A 7,856-nucleotide genomic window follows, 5' to 3' on the forward strand; every position below is an offset into this window, starting at 1 on the left:
ATGCGTGCCAAGCCCCGAAAAGTTGCTGATTCTTTGTTTTGCTGCAACAGAGAGCAGGAAAGGGGCATAGCAATGTATTTGCACAGATATATGCATGTCTCGATCCTCGTGCCACCAATCACGCATACCGAGGCATGATGGCCGAGGAGTCGAAATGCACAACTCAATATAGAATGAATGCACGTGAAACTATAGCTAAAACCTAACTCCATCATGGATAATCCGGAGTGTCGGCGACTGGGGGAATTGAGACACATTCCGTCACTAGGAGTACGAAATGTACCTCGTTTCCTGTGCCCGGGCTAACTCCTATTCCGGACACGATGCAATATGTATGATATGCAACTAAGATACAATCCTAACATACACAATGCTATGAAAAGAAGGTAACATGGACTTATACCAACATGAGTGAGCCTCAGCCACACTCACATAGGATGCCGGCGGATAAAAATGAAGTGCCTCGAAATGCGTGCACACGGGCACGCAAACCGAGGCAATGATAGAATGCGATGCAATGACATGAAAACATGATATGGGCTTATACCAACATGAGTGAGCCTCAGCCACACTCACATAGGATGCCGGCGGATAAAAATGAAGTGCCTCGAAATGCGTGCACACGGGCACGCAAACTGAGGCAATGATAGAATGCGATGCAATGACATGAAAACATGATATGGGCTTATACCAACATGAGTGAGCCTCAGCCACACTCACATAGGATGCCAGCGGATAAAAATGAAGTGCCTCGAAATGCGTGCACACGGGCACGCAAACCGAGGTAATGATAGAATGCGATGCAATGACATGAAATGGATAGAAATCATTCTAATGGAATTTCAGCAGTAAAATATGGGGGAAAACAGTCCCGAAATGAGGCGAAATGACACCAAATGCATGGAATAGTCCCGAAATGCAACATTAGGCACCCGAAATGGCCTATAGCTATGCCAAACATGCACAATATGGACATGCAATGCAAATACAGATGCTAGGAAGTCCCAAAAAAGGCACTTTCACAGTTATAAACATGGCCAAACAGAAAGCATAGGCATGGCAAAAATGGTATGCAAGAATAGGGGCCAAAAGAGGGGTAATGAAGCAAGTGATATAAGCAAAACCCAAACTGAAAAATTTCCTTCTACAACACTGAAGAGGGACAAAAAATATGAATATTTACGGTATATGGTAAGCTTCGAATCAATATACAAACATGCTAAAAATGCAATGCAAAATGAGGCTCAAAAAGGTGCTATAACATGAAGTATACAAAATAATCACCAAACAGAAAAAAAATGTTAATGGAACATGAAGTATAGGCCAAAACAAGGCCACTTTCAGTTCGGACCAAGGTCCAAAAACAGAAGCAAAGGGGGCTGCCGATTTATGCAAAAATGGGACCAAAAGAGGAGTATAAAGGTAAGTACAACATGGAGGCACCAAATGGTGAAGGGCCCTTCAACAATGTTGAAGAACGGCCCAAAATAAGCACATTCACAGATTACCTCATGCTCAAAAACAGATTACTCATGGGCCAAAAATAGCATGCAAGATTATGACGTATAAGAGGATCAATGAAGCAAGTGCATCATGGAGGGCTCAAACAGGGTTGAGCCCTTAATGAAAAGTGAAGATGAGCTCAAAAGAGGGCCACTTTCAGTTAGGGCCGGAGCTTGAAACAAAAAGCATGTAGGGATTAAAAATAGATCAAGAAAAAGGGTCAAAGAGGAGAAATGTTACTCAGCCTTGAAGACTAAAACTTTTGTTGCTTCTTGGATCAATTTGCAGCTCCTTTTGCCTTTGAGAAATATTCCTTGTTGCTGGAAATGAAGTGGTAATGGTAGAGCTTGATGGTGTAGAAGAAATGGTGCTTAGGGACTTAGAGATTTTCAAGGAAATGAGAGGTATAGAGATGGAGTTGTGTATGGAAGCTTGAAGGTGAAGTTTTCTAACCCCAACATATGATATAGCTTGCTTGCTATATAGGCCAACAAGGGGGTGTAAAGGTGGGGGAAAAGGAGACAAACTTTCCCCCACAAAATATCCCCCGGATAAAGATCTTTTCTGGGAGATAAAGCCCCACAGCTGTAAAGTGCACAGTGCATAGAGCTCGGCCGGCCTGTTACTTTTGCTCCAGGTGGCCGGCCGGCCACACCCCCTAGCCGGCCGGCTAGGGGTCAAAAGGGTCAATCAGATTTTCTGGCCGGCCACTAACTGATGGTGTCCTCCTATGTGTGTACATCACAACCCTGTGGTTAAAATTCCAAGAAAGTGGGTCCAAGGGGTTCAACATTAGCTCAGAAAGAGGGGTTCAAAAGGGTCAGGTGGAATTACTGGCCGGCCACCAACTTTTAGGGTCCTCTCATGTGTGTACATCACAAATATGTGGTTCAAAGTTCGAGAAAATGGGACCAAGGTGTTCAACATTAGCCCGGAAGGAGGGGGTCAAAAGGGTCAAGTAACATTAATGGCCGGCCACCACTTTTTAGGGTCCTCCCATGTGTGTACATCACAAATATGTGGTTCAAAGTTCGAGAAAATGGGTCCAAGGTGTTCAACATTAGCCCGGAAGTGTGAAAAACGGGCGCCGGAGGGCGTCGGAGGATGTATAACTGGTTGTTGCAACAATTGCTGGCCTCCCACCCTTCAGTGACCTCCCTGGTGATAAAACAGAGGTACCTGCCAAAAACAAACGAAAACCGTTGCAAAACGAATGTTCAGGGGCCAAAACGCGCAGTTCGGGGTCCCGAAAATGGGCTGTTAAGCACCGAAAGTGGCGTTCGGCCACGAAGTGGGTTTCTCAGACCCCAGTGTCCCTCAAAAGGGAGAAAATAGGAAGTATGCCAAAAATCGGAGCAATAGGAGATGGTTAAGCGATCCCGAACCGAGGCACACGGCCTGACGGCTCCGAAAACCGGAAACCGGACTCCGAAATGGGAAAAATGGCCTACGGCCACCAAATGTAGCCTACGGACATTGAGAGATGGTCTACGGGACCTCTCCCTTCCCTCAGGAAAAGAAACAAAGGAAACCGAGCCTGGTTCACAAACCGAGGGAAAGTACAAAAGAGGGTTCGGAAGTCCAGAGGCAGGGCTCACGGCCGTGACTCTGAAGCTTCTGAACAAGCACATTATGCAACATCACCAAGCGCTCAATCGGTGACGTCTGAGTCTTAAGGTCGGTCAAAAATGGGGTGTCTACAAGGAGTTTTTATCTATCGATGGATGGTCTAAAGGACTGAGAGGTGTGTGGCAACTTAGAGGGGAAACAGTTCGATAGGAAGAGATAAAGGATTGGAGAAGTTTGACAGCCTAGAAGTCAAGAAATAGTTGTAGTAGTGGCAGTTACAAGTCTCAAGAAGGTCATGCGATCATGGGCTTGGAAAGAAGGGAGAGGATATAAAGGATAGAGATTTGAAGGAATGAACATCAACAACATCATAACAACTTAGTTTTTAGACTTAGGAGTAGTTCATCTTATAACTTAAGAGTAGTTTCTTCCACTGTGATTTGAACTTTGTAATTGGGTGAACCTTGGTGATTTCAATTTGAAATTACTTTTGTTTATCTTGTCTACTTTGTTACCATTAGTTAATATAAAGAAATTTGTTTTACTTGTTTACTTTGTTACCATCAGTTGATCGAGAGAAGTTCTCATCCTTTTGAGGCATTCGAACCAGTACCACAATTGCATGATTGTTTTTGTTTAAATTGTTTAGTTTAAGATTATTGCTTGGTTGTTGTCGATCTAAGCCCCACATAATTTTTACTAACACAAGTATGAAAGGAACACTTGAGAAATGAAGAAAGGATCAATCATCAACAACCATTAACAAAACGTGATATTTATCTAGGAGTAGTTTAATTTAGCAGTTGTTAGAAGTAGATTAAGTGTCATCTTTTCCAACCCCCCTCCCCAATTTCTTCTGTCAATTGTTGTATTTATTCGATTTGTTTGTTCTTGTTTAAGTTCTTGTAACTAGTGGCAAGTGACAATTTATTTGAATTAAAACATATTCTGTTCTATTCCATTTCTTCTTTGTTTAAATTAACTCCAAGGAAGGCATTAATATGTTTAAGACATAGAACTCAACCACAAAGTTTGATTTTTTTTTTTATTTTTATTTTTTTGTGTTTATTTGAAAATTAGTTTAAGTGTGTGATCAATTACTGTTGATTGGGCTTAGACCAAATTTTTTCTAACATAAATTGGCGTGCCGATAGGACCATTCTAAACTTGGAGTAATGGCAATGAAGAAGCATATTAATGCGTATGAGATCATGCCTTCAAGTGGCATGTTTACATCTTGTGAACCTATGGTTACAACCCGATAATGGAGTGGCAGTGTTCCTATGGGTACAGATTATCAGTAAAATGCCTCATATTCCGAAAATTGTCAGTGTTATGGTGGTGGTTCTACTGCTTATTGCCAACATAATGACATGACAAATGATGTGAAAAGAATGATATGACATTGTGAGGATGAAATTTATTGGCGCGGAAGTAAAATTTAGACCTAAAAGAAGAAATTAATTCTCTTTATAGGCAAAGATTTCAAATAATTTCATTATCTCCATATTATTTGACGCAAAGATATGTAAATTACTGTGGTGGAAAATTTTATTGACTTAAAGGCCAAAATTTTCAAATTGATGAAGAAATTCTATACTCATAGGGTTAATACACATATTTTTGAAGAGTCAATCATTCATGAATAGCCTAGGTATGTGGCTCGAAGGGTAGCACACCAAGTCAAGAAGATAATATGACTATGGAGAATTTTTAAGGGCCATTAATGGCTAAAATTAAAAAACAACTCCTTCTCTCAAAAAATATTGAGAATTTTGATGATAAAGGTTCACTTGGGGGGTATGATGTTTTGCCAAACGTGGCAAAAAGTGACAAGCCATTAATGACTAAAAAAGAAGAATAACCCCCTCTCTCAAAAAATTATTAAAAATTCATCACAAAATAATGGTGAAAATTCACTTGGGGGGCATAATTTTAAGCCAAAGATGGCTGAAAATTATAACGTGGGGCATGATTTTAAGCCAAACATAGCTGAAAATTATGAAAAACTCACATTTGTTGAATTTGAATTTTTTTGACATTGTTAAATTTGTCAAAAGTTTTGATTTTCTAAAACCATTTGATATTATGGTTTCTACTGCACAACAACCACCATGGGTTTGTAGTTCACATCAAAAGTTAATTTTGATAAACTGGTTAACAAAAACAATATCTTATACTTGTAAGTTTGATGGAATGAAAAAAATGGCTATATAATAGCCAATACTTGGCCAAACCCATAATGGCCAACGGCCAATTGGTTATACTTTGTATCGACAGAAGGCCAATTAATTATTTTTTTAAATAATTTTTGTTTCAAAATCTGAAAATAGTGCTAAATTTTAGAAGTGTAAGCATATGTCTTCCTTCAGTAAATATAAAAGGGCTCAAACTACACCATTTATGGGTAATGTAAAGTCTTAGAAAATACTGGTGATGTAAATCTGGTGAGGGCATTGTTTGGACTATAAAATATTTTTTGTCGATTGTAGTAAATCATCTTATTAATCATTTAATTGGATTTCATTTTTCAATCCATTTAATTGAGGGGGCATTGTTGACATCACATTTTATTTTTCTGTCAATTATGGCCAAGTTCGATTATGGTCTATCAATTAAGACCATAGACTATTTTTTAAGACTAACCTTGGCCACATTTATTATTATTATTATTATTTCGATCAACAAATATGCTAACATGGCATGACAAGTATGCTAGTAACGTGACATGAAAGAGATGATGTTGTGGCTTGAAAAGATTAAATAAAAGCTAGTAAAGATATCTGTTTTAAATTTGAATATGACCGTTATACTCAGATTTGTGGGGCACATCATATGTCCTGTTTCGATGATTTGAATTGTTCATTTCGTAGGGTTTTCATTACATATCATTCATGAAAAAAATTAGCTTGATCCAATAATCATAACATTTTCATTTAATCACGTTTGTCTCCGAAAAAAAAGACGATAAGAGTGTTTTTGAAAATAGACCATCTATTTTTTTAGAGACAAATACGATAAAATAAAAAAGGTTATAATCATCGGATCAAACTAATTTTTTTCATGAATAATATGCACAGAAGACCCTACAAAATGAACAGTTCAGATAATCAAAATGGAACTCATGGTGAGCTTTACAAATCTGAATATGACAGTCTTCTTTAGATTTAAATTTGAGAGAATCCCAATCCTAATGGTAACTGTGGGGACATAATTCTTGAATGACAACACGTGGCTGAGGTGTCACCGAAGTACCAGCCGAGGTGCCACATGTCCTGGTCATGACGCCGAGATGATCTCGGCTAGGCCGAGGTTATCTGCGAAGAAATCGGAATCTGAGATAAGCGGATAAGGGACAAGAGTCCTAGAATGGGAGAAGAGTTCAGTTTGGGTAAAAATAAGACTCTTAGAGAGTTTATCCTAATCCTACTAGGAGTCCAAGATTAGTAGTAATCCTAAGTCCATTAGGGCTAGGCTTCTATTGGGACTAGGATTATGTTGGCTATAATAAGGAGGCACCCACATGGGTCTAGGGTATGTCTTTTATGCTTTGTCTAGTGAGTTAAGCACTATTGATTATCTTTGAGAGATATACTGACTTGATCGTCGGAGTGCCCCCGAGTGGACGAACCACCGCCGAGATCTTCTCTTTCTGTTATAGGTCAGCCAGGTGTCATCTATTCTGCCAGTACTCTCCACCTAAATACTAAGTTGGCAGTGTGATCGAAAATTCACTCACACAATTTGGTGCCATCTGTGGGAAAGAAAAGAGAATAGATGGCCAACGACGGACAGAAAGAGAAGGTTGGAGACGACACCCCCACTGAGAGTGGGAAACATATTGACCTTGACGTCAAAGAAGACAACTGCAACGAAGAGACTCGTGATAAGAATCACGGAGGAAAGGACGTCGGCCAGGAGGACGACGTACCAAAGAAATCGGACCGGAGCGGGTATTATAACGAGGACGACCTCCAGGTATGGAAAGATAGATGCCTGCAGAGGGACGGCGAGATAAAGAGAATGGCGGACAAATTGGCAGACTTGCAAACGTTCGTCAATTTCATGATGTAGAACAACGTCATGCAGCCACCGTTCCTGCTACAAGGTACGCCGATTCTAGCGGCCAAGAAAGGTGCCCAGAAAGGAGGGCAGGAAATAGTTCCTGCAGTCTCTCAGCATGGCGGGACCAAGGGACATTCTCACCGGCCTTCGCGGGAGATCGGGCATGGAGAATCCCAGAAGACATGTCGAACAAAAGAAACCTGCACCAAAGAACATCGGGATGTTCAGGGGAAGGAACTCTGTTTCGACACGACCAGTGGAGGAAGGTCCAAAAGGACTCACGATGACACTAGAAGTAGTGCACCAAAGAGGCTAAAATCTGGAGATAGCCGAGCTCTTGGACGAACCAAAAAGGATCTGGGAGATCACCTACAGAGGAAGCAACAAGATGCCGAGGTAACCTCCCCGGTCAAGCCGAGAACGCCGTTCTCAGAAGAATTAGACAAAGTTGAGGTCCCGAAGAGATTTAGTATGCCGAGGTTCCAGATATACGATGGGAAGTCGGACCCCAACTTTCACGTCGGATTATATTGAACGTGATGGCGTTATACTCTGGGAACGAGTCGTTGCTCTGCAAAGTGTTCACCTCATCATTCAGGGAAATTGCATCGGACTGGTTTCACAAGTTGCCGAAAGAAACTGTGAAAACCTGGGAAGGCCTGGCCGAGATGTTTGTGGCCAGGTTCGTGATAAACAAACTACAGCCATTGAGGGTGGAC

The sequence above is a fragment of the Camellia sinensis genome, chromosome 1 (genome assembly GCF_055761805.1).
Source record: "Camellia sinensis isolate YWXY chromosome 1, ASM5576180v1, whole genome shotgun sequence".
Lineage (NCBI taxonomy): Eukaryota > Viridiplantae > Streptophyta > Magnoliopsida > Ericales > Theaceae > Camellia > Camellia sinensis.